Below are 17,086 nucleotides of genomic sequence, written 5' to 3'. Positions count from 1 at the left end.
TGTTATATTGACCTTCATTTACTGTGGGCCCTATTCAACTAATCATATCGGGAAATTGGTGTTATATTGACCTTCATTTACTGTGGCCATATTCAACTAGTCATAACGGAACTTGGTGCTAAAATTTAAACCCCTATTTACTGTGGCCATATTGAACTAGTCAAATGGGTACTTGGTGCTATATTGATGTCTATTTTCTGTGGCCATACAGAACTAGTCAGGTGGGTACTTTTGATATATTGAGCTCTATTTTCTCTGGGCCCTATAGAATTAGTTTATACGGGTAGTTAGTGCTATATTGACGTTTTTTATTGGTAGCCATAGAGGATTATTCAGGAGAGTGCTTTGTGCTGTTTTGACATACTTCGTCTCACTGATGGTAACATTCGTGCTCATTGTAAACAATATTGCACTAGGCATGCCCCATGTGGTTCTGGGGCGATCTATTTATGAAAAGAATTGGAACCACTGCCTTACCCTTGCATGATCGTAAGAGGCGAATAAGAGGGTCTTAACACTGTGTTTTGCTGTAACTCTGTGATTACAGCAGGTGCAATTTTGATTCTATGCCCCATGTTTTTTATTTCGATATACGAATGTGAAACCATAATTTTCGACATCTAACCTATACTGTGTTGTGGCGCCGTAAAACCAAAATAAATAAATAAATATGCACCAGGCATGTCACGGTATAGTCCCATAAGCGTGAAGGTCTCGCATGATGTTTTTACTCTAACTGTTACCCTTGACCTTTGAGATAAAGGGCCCTGTGGTTTGCGCAATGACACTCGTCACACTGAGGTTAACACAAATAGCAAATATCAACGAGATTCTCCATGCGTATCAAAATTTTTTGTCTAAACACACAAATCCGACGGACGCATGGACGTACATATTCATCCATTATTTGCGTACAAACACTTTAGCTTCTTATACCTTTTTATCTTCTTTTTGCTTATACATCTGCTCATACATAATTTTAAATCCATGATTTTTTATCGTTCGTAACGCAGGTACAATATTGGTGGTATTATGCCTTTGCATATGGCCGCCAGTTCTTCTTCCCTATGGAAAAGAGACGCTCCCTTTATTTCAAAACAGACAGATGAAAGCGAAAGCAGAAATTTCCTTTTTATCACGTGTCTCACTCACGTGACGGATATGTCTAAAGTGCGAAAAGGAAACATAAGTATACGAAATGGAATTTTGTATGCGAAAATTACTAACTACCGATATTGATTTTTTTTCAAGATAATATGAAAAACGGTTAAATCACAGACATAAGCGAAAAAATTATAATTCGACGTTAATTGAAAAATCTATGACACTTTATTAAAACATATGAAATTGCTATGCGAAAAGGATTTATATTTTTCAAAATACTGACTAAAATGCTTTTTTCAAGACAGTATAAATAATTATCAATATGATAAAATCACACTGGCACCTAAACGGTCATTGCCCCACACTTTTTAGTATCTATGGTTGCCTTATATAAAAAAGAGTGACAAGGGAAACACCCTTAAGGGCTCGACGAAACAGGCCAGAAGAAAGATCACCAAAATAGCTCAGTCTCGGCGGGATTTAAAACCTATCCATCATAAAGTCTTCCGGCTGTTCCATCAGACACAATCAAAGAAGAAAGCGTAGCACCCATGCAACTGTAAAGGGGTTGAACTTAAACATGCGGTTGGCTTCAAAACAGCTGAGTCTTACGATCTTAATTTAAGATAGTTCTGCACGTTAGATGTAGAATTTGATTAAACCCTAATGTTTTAGAACTTCCGTATATACTTAGAAAACTCTGCGAATAAAAATAATAGGGTCGTGTGTTTGATTTTTTTCCAACTGATTTGAAAAATTTGGACCTCGCACAAGTTTTTATAATGGGCGTCTATGGGACAATCACAAATTTGGTAACATTTTCGCTAATAAAAAATTACAATGTAGATTTTAATGTAACTTCTCACAATCGCAAGTAATCATATATGTTCTGTTATATGATGAAATAAAATATATATTTCGATTTGGTATTTTTAGATACGTTTTTCCAAAATTAAAGATATCCCACAATAAATATATTCAGACGTGCAGGCTGATCTTAGTCTTCACTAGTCGCAAAGGCAGAATAAATCGCCGCCAGCAGGCTAAAGGTTAATGTAGCGTGATGTATTATTATAAACTTGATATAAAAAACAAAAACTGCACAAAACGCTTTGCAAAGATTTATCAGTATAGATGCATTGCAAAGGAAATCCCGGCAATTTGAGGTTTTTATACGTTTAGATATAGTTTAGTTTGCTGTTGTTTTATCTGAGAAATTTTAATCTAGAGAAACGTTTGGGGCATTTCTTTTTACAGAAATTATTGATTTTGTAGTATGGCCATTGCAAATGACTTCAAAAATATCGAGTAATATTTTCCACAATATATTTCTAGATCCAAATAGTTTTGAGAGAATATCATCTACAAACTACATAGTACAATATTTTAGTTCACGTTCTAATCTACTGGGGTAACGATCACGACTTCTAGTAAGACACCAGTTCTCGCTTTTCCCAGGAAACGGACTCGAGAATGGTTCAAATAAGCTTGAAGCTTTCATCACAATCGAGCTAAGATGAATTAGTATGAAGAAAAGCAATCTATTTGCAATAATAATTTTGTTTTTATGTGAAATAGAACTGTGCTGGCATCTGCATGTAGCATCAGTCTACTGTTAGAGCTAACAAGATACATCGTTGCTACCCTGAGGCCCATCGCATGTTATCTTTTAATATTCAGATTTTTTAACATTAATCATTTGATAGCCAACAGAGTGAACTGTGTCTATAGTTTTCTGTAAATAAAGCACCTGCTTTGATGCTTGAAACTTAAAGGTTATATGTTTATTAATGAACCTGCTTTAATACATAGTGGCAATGTCTTTTTACAACCAATATTCCTCTTGTGAGAGTTTAAGGCAAGACTAAAGTGCACATCTCGGAATGTTAATAACGAGAGTGAAAGCATCAAGAGATACTGTGAGACATAGAAAAAAGTACATGTATTTCAGCCAGTGGTTAAAATGTAACTTCATTAATGAGAAGTAAAGACCTCCGTGCTAATACTGAATACTTACCACAGCTAATTTAATTATCCAAGGTCAGATAGGGCAATAATGTTACTAGCAATAATGTTACTGAAACGTTTGTTCCAGAATGTGATCTTACGTCGTAAAACACGAGTTTTTGGAAGTTTATTTTATCATAGTGGATGCACGTCTCCGGTCGGTCTAATATGTGTTTGTATGTAAGGTCGAAAATGCTGTGACAGGTTTTGTAAAACGCCTTAGCCATCGTATGGCACGCCTCTGGACCACTTCTTCCTTGCATATATTTGTCTTTACATGGGGGCTGCAAATAGTAGCAGAAGAAAAATAAACAAGGATAAATATCGAACAGGAAATGCCACGTTCTAAATAACGCAGCCTCCCCAAACGTTAACCCAGCACGCGGACGCGCACACGACCAACACACACACACACACACACACACACGCACGCACGCACACACACACACACACACACACACATGTGTCTTGATTTTTTAGACAGATGATGGTTAAAGTAAAATCTTTCTGATGCCTGTGATAACAGAGCAACAGTGAAGCAGATTATTTAATCTGAGTCAGAATTTTCGTCAAGGAATCCAGACCTGAGTAAATGCATTTGCAACTTTGAATCAGTATTGTGTATTAAGATCAGTGTCCAATTATTTCATTTTTTGTGATATGTTTGCAGTTTTTGTTACTATGGCAATAATCAAAGTGCTGTTGTTTCTGTTTAGCAGTAGTTTTAAAATGTAATGGATTGTCGTTTTTCTTGATATGACATACTGTGCAATTTATACAGAGTGTTTGTTGTTGTGCCATGTGGAAGTAAATAAAGCCAAGAATTATGGACGTTGTATCACCTTATGCTGAGGAAATTCGTGTCAGGACCGCTTCTGAATGTTTCATTATCAGTCTATGAACATGAGTTTATACCTACAAATGAGCATTTACAGTCCTGAATAGTTGAAATATTGTTTAATCCAACATATATATCTGAATTATGCTCTGAACACCTAGTCGCAAAACTTGATATAAAACTGTTCCACTATCCGCCAAAACACTGTACGCCTATTCAATAAAGAAATAACGAAGTGTTTGGGCTTATAAGCTCTATACACTATACTCATTGAATTAATAAATATAAGTTTACATTGTATTTTACTTGCGATAGTCAAACAGTATTCATTGGTCTATTTCACCAACGATGTCCTTGTCTTGGACAAGAAATAGTATCTGTATGCGTGTTTCCGCGAATATACGAGAAAATATATATTCATTCCGTTCTGTTTAACAGCACAATTTGTTTTCATTTTTAGCTCACCAGAGCACAAAGTGCTCAAGGTGAGCTTTAGTGACCGGTCATTGTCCGGCGTCCGTCGGCGTCCGTCGTGCGTCGTCCGTCGTCCGTCAACATTTGCCTTCTGAACACTCTAGAGGCCACATTTGTGACCCAATCTTTATGAAACTTGGTCAGAATGATTGTCTTGATGATTTCTAGGTCAAGTTCGAATCTGGGTCATGTGGGGTCAAAAACTAGGTATCTTGGCCAGATCAAAGGAAAAGATTTTGAACACTCTAGAGGCCACAGTTGTGACCGAAACTTGGTCAGAATAATTGTCTTCATGATTTCTAGGTCAAGTTCGAATCTGGGTTATGTGGGGTTAAAAACTAGGTCACAAGGTCAAATCAAAGGAAAGACTTGTGAACACTTTTGAGGTCACAATTTGTACTCATTCTTTATGAAACTTGGTCAGGTTGTTTGTTTTGATGATCTCTAGATCAAGTTCGAAACTGTCATGTGGGGTCAAAAACTAGGTCACTAGGCCAGATCAAAGGAAAAGCTTGTGAACACTCTAGAGGCCACAATTGTGACCCAATATTTATGAAATTTTGTCAGAATGATAGTCTTATTAATTTCTAGGTCAGATCAGATTCCAATATGGATCATGTGGGGGTCAAAAACTATGTCACCCAGTCAAATCAAAGGAAAAGCTTGTGAACACTTCAGATGCCACAATTTTGAATTAATCTTTATGAAACTTGGTGAGAATGTTTGTCTTGATGATGTTTAGGTCAAGTATGAAACTGGGTCATGTTGGGTCATAAACTAGTCATTAGGCTAGATCAAAAGAAAATCTTGTCAACACTCTAGAGACCACAGTTGTGACCAATTTTTTATGGAACTTGGTCAGAATGTTTGTCTTGATGATTTCCAGGTTAAGTTTGAAACTGGGTCATGTGGGATCATAAACTAGGTCTCTAAGCCAGATCAAAGGAAAATCTTGTAAACATTCTGGAGACCACAATTTAAGTTTGAAACTCATGAGAATTAATCAGAATGTTTGCCTTGATAATCTATAGCTCATGTTCGAATCTGGGTCATGTAGGTTGAAAAACTAGGCCACCCAATCAAATCAAAGGAAAAGCTTGTGAACACTCTGGAGGCCGCAGTTGTGACCCAATCTTTAATAAACTTGGCCAGAAAACTTATCTTGATGATTTCTGAGTCAAATTCGAAACTGGGTCATATGGGGTCAAAAACTAGGCCAGTAGGCAAAATCAAAGGAACAGTTTGTGAACACTCAATACGCAACCGTTGTCACTCAATTTTTATGAAATTTGGTCAAAGTTGTGGTGATCTCTAGGTCAGATTTGAATCTTGGTCATTTGGGGTGAAAAACTAGGTCAGTAGGCCAGATCAAAGGAAAAGCTTGTGAACACTCTAGAGGCCACAGTTATGACTCAATCTTTATGAAATTTAGTCAGAATATTGATCTTGATGATCTCTAGGTCAAGATTAAAACTGGGTCACGTGGGGTCAAAAACTAGGTCAGTGTGCCAGATCAAAGGAAAAGCTTATTAACACTCTAGAGATCACAGTTGTGACTCAATCTTTATGAAACTTGGTCAGGATGTTTGTCTTGATGATCTCTAGGTTCAGTTTTAATCTTGGTTATGGGGGTCAAAACTAGGTCACATCGTAAAATCAAAGGAAAAGTATGTGAACACTCTAAAGGCAACAGTTGTGACTCAATCTATATGAAACTTGGTCAGAATGTGTGATCTTTAGGTTAAATTTGAAACTGGGTCATTTGGGATCAAAAACTAGGTCAGTAGGCCAAATCAACTCTGGTGAGCGATATAGGACCATCATGACCCTGTTGTTTCTTTGTGTTTTTCGGAGAATAGGGGTGCTATTCTACTCGCCCCGGCTTCGGCGTTGGCTTTCTTGGTTAAAGTTTTTCGGCAACCATTGTTTTTCTGTCGCATCTTTTTTTTTTACTTTTGCTTATATCTCACTGTAACTTCACATAAACATTGTGCAGCATGAATTATGAATGAAAACGAGAAAGATCTGGATGTTAGATTTTAAATGATATCAGCGGTGCTCTAGAGCCGGATATTAATATTAAATGAATTTACCAGTTACCGCGCCGATGAAGTCCCCGTCGTAAAGTCCAAACAAGTCTCTGAGATGCCGGAAATGGATCAAACACTGAGTTGTGCAACGCAACGATTACATGAATAATGCGTTAGTGATAAATGTTACTAATCGTGTAAAGACTCTAGTCATTATTACTAAATATAATTTCAAACACTGTGCAGATTAGAGTTTATTAGTACGCATTTATCAAATTTAGACCAATTTAATTTGATAAATGTTTACGAATAAACACTATAACCTATACGAAAAGTAGAACTGAAACAGCAGTAATAACATCTAAACTGGTCCGTGACTGTTCTGAAAACGAAAGAAATTATTACTATTATTTTTTAACTGTCTGTTTTCATAAAACAAAGTCAAAACATTGAAATATAAGAACGAATAGAAGTTTTGAATAGGCATATAGTTTTTCGACCAAGCGTACAGTCCGGATTTTAAAACTTGCGATTAGTGGGCCAGTAATGTTTCGAACAGTGGGACAGTGTAGTTGGCATACATGTTTCAGAAAAAACACATTTTCCTGAAAATGTATACGTTACCATAGAGCCATGCTAGTATTTACCGGTGCGTAAGATATTTATCTACGAAGTAGCAAAGATTTCAATTCTTTGCAAAACCTAAAGATTCATGTATTTCAAAAAATTGATAGTTTCATTACAAAATCGAACAAATATCAACACGTGATTTGACTTGATATTAGGTATATAATGAGTTTAGTTTTATCAGTTTGGTATCTACGTAAACAGTAGCTCTTAGACAATACGTAATTTAAAAAATACACTTACTTTATGCGATATTAACGAAATGAACAAAGAAAATCCAAGCCATCCGCGACAGCAAAAACTTGGGTTTTGATTTTTGAGCGCCTGGTTTTTGGCGTCTTCCGTTTGGGCGTACAAAAAGTCAATGCACAGTGACTTTGTTGTCTGTTGAATTTTAATTTTGCCATGTGCATTTAGTACTATGTAAATTTACATAGAGATGACATACTACGAATTTTCAAACACTTTTTAAAGTCAATAAAATACGAATGTGTTTGTTTATAAGCCTCTTAAAACAAAAAACAAAAAAAAACACTCACTTTTTGTTTGTAAACAACATGTGTTTCAGTGTAATGTAAAATTATTTTCACTAAGAAACTCTAGATGCAATTGTTTATGATTGTCTAATATTTTAGTCGCGGACTTCAAATCACTTTCCCCTTCACCGCTGAGGTTCGAACTTCACTCCGGGCGTCGAATTTTTCATGTGAGGAAGCCATCCAGTTGGCTTGCGGAAATTCGGTGGTTCTATCCAGGAGCCCGCCCGTGATGAAATGCGTGGATCCATGCTGGTCGCAAAGCCACTATGTTGGTTTTCTCATGGCACTATTATTTATCAAATTCGTTGACTAAAATTGATAAATGCTCGGCACATGAAATAATGAATATTGAAAAGACACTCATGTAGTATCCTCTATAGAATTGTTATTTAAACAGCTTTGATTTTCAAAACCCTCTCTTATTTATAACGGAAGAACATAACTTTTAACAAGACGGGTAGTTTGCATTATTTGTACATGCACGAGTTAATTTTGGTTTAAATATTTCATTTCTAGAAAGTACAAAAATTCAGTAATATGGATATAGAATTTGAAAGAATTTTGCGCTATTTGTTGTATTTTAGCATTTATTGATTATAGTGGAGGTAAAGCATTTGTGCTATGGGAAGCATTATGAAAATGCAAAATATTTTATAACCAGTACATTCCATGCCAGATAATGTTTTGCAATTGAATTTATACTGTTAAGTGACGATCTGATAATTTTATTGTTGTGATTTAAATTCACATTTTTATGGGATATTTGTGTTTTATACTTATTTTGCCATGTCAATCTGATGTGATGAAATTCTTGCTAGTGTTTACATAAATATATACAGGGCAGTTTTCACTTGATTTGGCCAGAAGTTGACTATTCTGAATTCTCTCCATCAAAGGTCAAGGTCACAGGGGCTGAACATGGAAAACCGTCTCTGATTAATAACTTGAGAACCGCATGACCTGGAATATTGAAACTTCATGAAACTTCATATGATTGGAAATGTAGAGAATTATTTCTACAAAATAAAGTGGATGTGTGGTTTTGAAAAAAATATGCTACCATTTGGAACATTTTATAATTTCGCGTACCTGCACAGAACTTACTAGTTGCTTATATCGCTACACTGATGCGCTAAAAACAACTCTTACAAAGCTCCAGATAACCTTTGTTTTTGGGCTTAGATTTTGAATCTAATTTCCTATAACATTGCATTAGATGTAGCTAACAACTGACAAAACTTTCGTAATGAAAAAATGTTTATTCGCAAAAATACCAACTATTAAGATGCACACTGTAAAAATGGAAGTAAAAAAAAATGACATAAAATTAAGATCGAGTTGCAGGTGTAAACCAAAGAGCTGGGCTGTTTCGTAATCAGTTTCGAAAGTGAGCCTTAAATTTCGGGACCTTCATATTTTACACTTGTAAATTTCAACTGTATTTCTGATCATTTTCCACCAACAGATCTTTTACAGAGTAATTTCAAATTACAGGTCTTTTACAGACGTTTTACAGCTGTAAAACTGGGCTGGGACAATTAAAATTTTTGAAACAGTTAAATCGTTTCGAACAGGTTAATCGGCCTCCATATTGAAAATGCTGTTTTCTTTCCAGACACTTTCGGCAGCTGACTTCATTAAGAACTTACGGAATTGATCGTTTGCAAGCAGTCTGATAATAAGTCATATTTTGGTAATACATGTATATCACGTCAGGCAAACCAGAGACTACTGGTTATGTTGATGTGTTTTGGCGTAAATATACTGCGGGTCCATGTGCTGGTCAAAGAAATGTATGGAGATAAAGAAATATAAATTTCATTAGGATTGTAGGGCGTTTATTTTTTGAGAACGATTAGCGATTTTGCCGATTTGAAACCGGTTTCACCTGGTAATCGAATATCGGACCCGATTAACCGAGTAATCGTCCCAGACCTATGTAAAACAGGTCCTATTTTCGTACCGGTATAAAACTAATCTGGATATGCTTGCATGTTGTTTAAAATTACAATGTTTGTCCTTTATTAAGTTTAATGAGATTTCATATACCACGTGACACATAAGATCAGCGCAATGTTTACTGCATGTTAATTAATGCACCGGAAACATCACAGGTGAGTAGATGAAAAATATTTCTTCTGTTCAAACTGACATTTTAAATGTTCTTTTATAATCTTTTCATTATGAATTGATTTGTAACTAGAAGTCAAATATAAACCTTTGTATTTCTTCAAAATAATTTACGATCATTAAAACATCTCTTTTCAATGCACATACATTTGTATCATTTTCAGTTGAAGAAAATGAATACGAGGATACATGAGGAAGAATTGACCTCATGACCGATATTGCAGAAAATCGATATCAGGGAAGACAACAGCTATATGGTATTGGTAACAGGTGACCGGTATTGCGATGTCGATATCTATTGCCTCCGGGTATTGTCACCTGGATGTTTATTTCAATATCAAGTGTAATAAAAGCGAAGGTTTTTTATAAGATAATATATCTGTAAAACTGTAAATGTATATTGTAAATGTATAAATGTATATTGTGATCATCATTTATGACGATGAGCTGTAAATGCTTAAGTCGAAATAAAGTTTCTGTTCTGTTCTGTTCTGTTCTGATAATTAAACAAGCTTAATTGAAATGTCACTGGAGTTAAAAACTATGGAAAAGGGATTTTTCATTAGAAATAAAACAAGTCATTTTTATCAAAAGAATGTTTAATATGTAATTTTATGAACCATAGCATTTTAAACATGTTATTTTATAATAATTAAATTAATTTTTATATCAATATAACATTTCTATCAGCAATAAAAACATATTTTCATATAAAATCATATTTTCATATAAAAATCATATTTTCATACATATTCTTATATAAGATAATGTATATTTTAACATGTTTTCGAAGAACAATGTAACAAATCGGGTGAACATTGCTATCTGTAAACCATTTAGATTCAAGTTAAAGGCAAATATCCACAGAAGTCTTCTTTCTTTTTTTTCATTTTCAACCAAATCTGAAATGTAAATGACCCTTAATCTCTAGAAAAAAGGAGGTTCGTACACTTCCTTTTATATTTATATAGCACTAGCATTGATATTTTTACGGCGTCTCCCATCTATAAAATACGCTGTCGTTGAAAAATAAAATCTGACATATATATTTAAGAAATATGAACTGATTTTACATTTGTTTTAAATAACGCTGTCTTCAAGTATAATATATGTAAAAGACCTAAGTCTAAAAAAAACAAACAGCAGCTGTTTACAATTTATAATTACACAGGTGTAGGTTTTGATTTTTTATTCTGAAATGGTTGAACATCATACGTATATCCATTCAGTTATTCTTAACATGTTGGCAAAATAGGAAGTTTAATGAATCGAAAATTATGGTATGTTTGTAAAATTAAAAAAAAAAAGATAGTGGCAATCAGCGTGGTACAGGTATTTTGCCGTATTCAAGCAGACATTACTCATTTTAATATAACTGCACATATTCCACCAATATATGAAAACTGTTTGCAAAATAAAAAATATGCGAAAGATTAAAATCGCATGATAATTATACCTTGTAATTACAATAAAGAAAATACCCGTAATTCAAAACGCAATTATAGCCTTATCAGTGATATAAACGTCTATGTTGTTTTAACGTTCCTTATTTAGAGGTAATTGGCAAGTTTTATTACAGGTCCAATAAAAAGGATTTATGCGTGATGCATACAACATTTTATTATTTCTATAAACTATCATTCAATAGGATTACAGTATAGAAATTGGTTTCATGTAAAATTATCTTGAATTGAACATATACAATAAATTATGAAAGTAAGTTAATCACGACGACATTTATGATAACTGAAAAGATCATGAAACCAGGTAAAATTTTCACGAAAACAAAAATATATCATTAAGTTACTGAAGTAAAATTCAATTCTGTTTTAAATGCAGATATTATTTACATTGCAAAAACATTCTTTTACACAAAAATACTCCGGACATATTTTCCACCTTTAATTTGATGAAGGCGGACCTTGAATTTATTTACTAAAATTTATTAAGTAAAATATATACAAAAAAATTCTATATTTTACCTTTTTGTACTGTAACTGAGTAGAAAAATAGCGACAGTTTGCATTTGTGATCCAAGGGCCGATAGAAAAGCTATCTCTTTTAATGTTTAATTGACATAATTGGCATAATTGACACTGATATTTAAATGTATATGAAATAAGGTGAGAACAACAACATAACAAGAAATGCGTATCTCTTTCTTTTTAGAACCGAAATATTAATTGCAATATTTAATTGCATTTCTTAAATTGTTAATGTGTGATATTAACATAAAATGACTCGCGAAGTAAAATTACATTAAATGATTAAATCATTACTTTAACCTTTTGATCACAATACCGCATGTTCACGCGGCATAATAATATCGTCTGCTTATGACGCTACAACAACAACTTCGCGCTGAAGTTTTTCTTCCAAATTAGTGGAAATAAACCGTCTGAGAACGAATCAAATTTTTATTTCACAAAAATGAAATAAATATCATTCAAAAGATAAATTCAATGAGAGTAGGAAATTTCTTGCACCTAAGCTTTCATATCAATGGTTTTATACAAAAAAATGCTTTGAAGAAACGCATGTATGAGATTTTTGCACATTTTATATGGAAAAAAGAAGGGAAAAAATGACGAAATGATGGCATTAAACTTCATATGAAGAACGAATCAAAAATTAAGATAAAATTTAATTTAAAAAAACCTTGTGATGAATCAAATGTTGAACTTTGGTAATCTTTTTGCACCTAAGGTTTCTTATTTTTAGTAATTTTGTTATTAAGTAAAATGTGTACATGCCCTTCTTATTTCTATATAGAAAATCTGACCGCTATCGATTAGTGGCCGGAGGAATATTCTTCGGTATGTTTATAGCTGCTCTGATATTGTCGTTGATGTGTTGTGTAAATACACAGAAGTTCCCGAAGAGGGAAGGACGATATCGCGAGGGATTTCCCGGTGGCTTTTTTGTCGGGAACAGATATTATTCTTACCGGGATCCTCAAACCCGGTCAAGTATCGGAAACGGAAATGACGTTTTGGGAGGCGAAAGGAGAAGAACGTTTGGAAGGAATTGGTAAAAAACGTAGGTACTTTCTTATTCATGAACTCGATTTATTTCAGAAGATCTTCGTTATGGGAAAGAGAAAGATAATCAAACAATGCATTGATTGTAAAAGCAAATTATTATGATCGAAACCCGAGCTCAGTATTGGAAGTATTTTGATCCAGGAGCCCAGTAGGCATTTGACGTCGGTTAGACGTCGTATAGACGTCGGACCCCGACGTCGGATTAACGTTGGATTTTGGTTGGATTTGCAAACCATTTAGACGTCGGATCCTGACGTTGGTTAGACGTCGCAATCCGACCATTTTCCAACCTAAATCTAACCACTTTTCAACCAAAATCTGACCAAATTTTCAACGTAATTTGCAATCAAACAAGTAATCAACACATGTATTTTATCATCTTTATTTCATATTATGGCGACGTTAGTCCAATACAATAAGTCCAAAAAGTAATGCAGTAATTGAAACTTTCAAGTTTCGTCATTTTTGTATAATTCTTCAACTCCGCCAACATTTCCACCTGAAATGTATAAAATTTGACAGTTTCATTATTTAACATATACAAATATACTGGTGCTATTACTAAGAGCATAATTAATACGTGCCAAACAAATATGTAATATTTTAAATTCTATGAAAAAAATTTTATATAACTTCGTAAAATGTAATTAAATGCAACTGCTTTTTAAAGTAACAAACAAAAATAAGTCAATTTAAAAAAAAAAAAAATACGGAATATAAATCAGTATAACTTTTAAAATGAGTATAATTTTTAAAAATCTGTTATTCACGTTGCGAATCTACGGTGCCCCTAAAGTGACATGTTACACACATTTTTTCCAATTAGGTAATGTGAGACTTTTTTTTATTTCGTTTAAACGAAATCATTTCGTTTAAACGAAATAAGTTATTTCGTTTAAACGAAATCATTTCGTTTAAACGAAATAGTTATTTCGTTTAAACGAAATCATTTCGTTTAAACGAAATCATTTCGTTTAAACGAAATAATCATTTCGTTTAAACGAAATAAACTATTTCGTTTAAACGAAATAACTTATTTCGTTTAAACGAAATGATTTCGTTTAAACGAAATGATTTCGTTTAAACGAAATAACTATTTCGTTTAAACGAAATGATTTCGTTTAAACGAAATAACTTATTTCGTTTAAACGAAATAACTTATTTCGTTTAAACGAAATGATTTCGTTTAAACGAAATAAGTTATTTCGTTTAAACGAAATGATTATTTCGTTTAAACGAAATGATTTCGTTTAAACGAAATAAGTTATTTCGTTTAAACGAAATGATTTCGTTTAAACGAAATGATTTCGTTTAAACGAAATAACTATTTCGTTTAAACGAAATGATTTCGTTTAAACGAAATAACTTATTTCGTTTAAACGAAATGATTTCGTTTAAACGAAATAAGTTATTTCGTTTAAACGAAATCATTTCGTTTAAACGAAATCATTTCGTTTAAACGAAATAAAAAAAGTCTCACATTACCTAATTGGAAAAAAAGTGTGTAACATGTCACTTTAGGGGCACCGTACGAATCCTTCCCTTTGTGTAAAGTATTTATAAACTTGCTCTACCTTATCCCAATAAATATCAAATTACAGGAAGACTGTGTAAACCGATGCAGGTTTATCTCGCGAATGTGTGACTAATAGACAACATGTGTAGAAGAGAAGATCTATGTGAATTTAGAATAATTTATACATGTGTATTGAATGCATTTTTATCTTGAACAGTTTAAAGTTCGTGAAAAAATCCGTCTCCGAAAATAGACGATCTCATGCGATATTGTAACATAATTAATATAATGTTTGTTGTGAGAATGAACTATTATTAATAAGCGCATGTCCAGGCCTTTATGAAAACAAGTAAATAGATTCTATCTTTAAACTATACTAGCAAAATTATACCAGTTAGTTTTATAACTAAAAACATTTATCAGACTTTCTATCCAACCTAATTCCAACGTCTTCTAGACGTCTAAGTCTGACGTCTATTTGACGTCGTGGATATGACGTTGGTTAGACGTTGGATTCAGGTCGCCGACGTCGCGACCAAAATCCAACGTCTAACCAACGTCGGTACGACGTCAGGTGTTTACTGGGAGGTGCAGGATCCTCATACCCATGTGCCGGTGGATTTTTTAAAAGGGAATGAAACCAAACTTAAATAGAAATTGTTTAGTATCGTTTGCGGAATCGCTTGAAATCTACTGCAATGAGATTATGTGTGTTTATAAACACTAACTTAAAGATTTTTTATGTTCATTTCAGAAATCCATGCATAGATTGATGCGAACAATTGCAGTGTCAACCTGACAACCAACAATTTTATGTAAAACAGTTTTTCTACCAAAATGCAACAGTTTATTACTTCAGTGTGTCTTTTCACACGTTTGTTTAACTTAAAAATATATCTAAATGCATGCGCCTTATACATCAAAACTAATTTGCCTTTCCATCACAATGTACTATGCTGATTAACATAGCGTCTATTTTGACGTTAACGGTTTACATAATAAAAAGCACGTACTAAGAAAGAATTTTGTTATGCTACAATAAATTTAAAGTGTTTCGTGAATTAATTAGTTTCACAAATTAAAACAATGGTGAAACCTCGGGGATTTCCGTAAAATTCCGCAACATCACAACAGAGGACAAAACTCCATCATCCGTTTTGAGGAACGGCTGTCGCTGGTGACTATCAATCAATGACATTTCCGGGCATGTTTCAACACTTTTGTAAATAAACATAATGTTGCAGCAAAGTCTTTGCCACCCTCCTAATGGATTACACGAAAATACATAAACACATTTTGCTCAGTAAAACAACATGAAAACAAATTATGATCTTTAACGACATAAGTAATGTGGAAATGATATTTTAACTACTTTCGTATTCTTAGTGGATAAGCACTTACAATAATTAGAACTTGAAGTAATTTATTGCAGAATACATAGCTAAACCCCAGACAACAAATGGTCCTTATTGACGAGATAAATATGGAACTGTAACTTCATAACCACAATGCCTAATGCCATCTCTGCAACTGCTGTGTCTTTTGCCAGTATTTAAGAAATAATGTATAGAACAAGAGCTGTCCGTAACGCAGCGCGCTCCACTATTCGGCGATCTGACAGTAAAATAAATATATGTCTCAATAAGAGACCTCTACTTTAAAAGGAAGATACACCAAGGGGCATGATTCTGTCAAGAACACAAACTAGAGTTATTGGGATTGTTACCACACATGCAGATGATGATGGTAAAAATATATTTTGAATTTCAAGTCATAACCTTATATAGTATCAAAGTTATGTCCAGAAAACGAAGAATGTCAAAACATTAAAGTATGAAAGGGGCATAATTTGGTCAAAAATACAAATCAGAGCTATTGGGATTGTTATCACTCATGCAGATGATGATGATAAAGATACATTTCAAGTTTCAAGTCCTTATCTTATATTGCACTAAAGTAACATCAAGAAAGCGAAGATTGCCAAAACATTTTAAGTATGAAAGGGGCATAATTCTGTCAAAAATACAATTAGAGTTATGGGGATTGTAACACACATTATAAAGAAATATTTTTAATTTCAAGTCATTATCTTTTAAAGAACCAAAGATATGTCTATAAAGAAAGCTTTCAAAAACATTTAACATGAAAATAATTCCAAGTATAACAACTTTGTGACCTTGACTTTGGGTATAATGGACCCAGCCCCTGCATATACTTTGTTTGTATGCTGGACAATGTTTATGTGAACTTACCGTAAGATATAAGCAATAGCAACAAAGATATGACACAAAAACCAAGGTTGCCGAAAAACTTTAACCTTAAAAATAATTTAAGTATAACACCTTGATGACATTGACCTTGTGTATAATGGGCCCAGCCCCTGCACATACTTTGTTTGCATGCTGGGCAATGTTTATGTGAACTTACAGTAAGATATAAGCAATAGCAACAAAGATATGACACAAAAACAAAGGTTGCCGGAAAACTTTAACCTTAAAAATAACCTAAGTATAACACCTTGGTGACCTTGACCTTGGGCATAATGGGCCCTGCCCCTGCATATACTTTGTTTGTATGCTGGACAATGTTTATGTTAAGTTATAGTAAGATATAAGCAATAGTAACAAAGATATGACAGAAAAACAAAGGTTGCCGAAAAACTTTAACCAAGAAAGCTCACGCAGACGCCGAGGCGAGCTGAGTAGCCCCTCTATTCTCCGAATAGTTGAGCTAAAAACCATTATTAATACACGGAAAAGGTTATACATCCGCGAAAT

The 17,086-nt window shown here is 33.6% G+C and overlaps 1 long non-coding RNA gene across 1 annotated transcript; it reads left to right on the top strand.

Moving 5' to 3' along the window:
• Positions 1-12,573: 12,573 nt before the first annotated feature.
• On the top strand, positions 12,574-15,332 carry LOC128551417 (uncharacterized). Its single transcript, XR_008368780.1, has 2 exons — positions 12,574-12,788; positions 15,064-15,332. It is a non-coding gene; the product is annotated as an uncharacterized LOC128551417 (long non-coding RNA).
• Positions 15,333-17,086: the final 1,754 nt, after the last annotated feature.

The sequence above is a fragment of the Mercenaria mercenaria genome, unplaced genomic scaffold, assembly GCF_021730395.1.
Source record: "Mercenaria mercenaria strain notata unplaced genomic scaffold, MADL_Memer_1 contig_1072, whole genome shotgun sequence".
NCBI classification, from domain to species: domain Eukaryota; kingdom Metazoa; phylum Mollusca; class Bivalvia; order Venerida; family Veneridae; genus Mercenaria; species Mercenaria mercenaria.
Note: the sequence above shows the minus strand (reverse complement) of the source record. Positions and strands in the feature narration are given on the sequence as shown.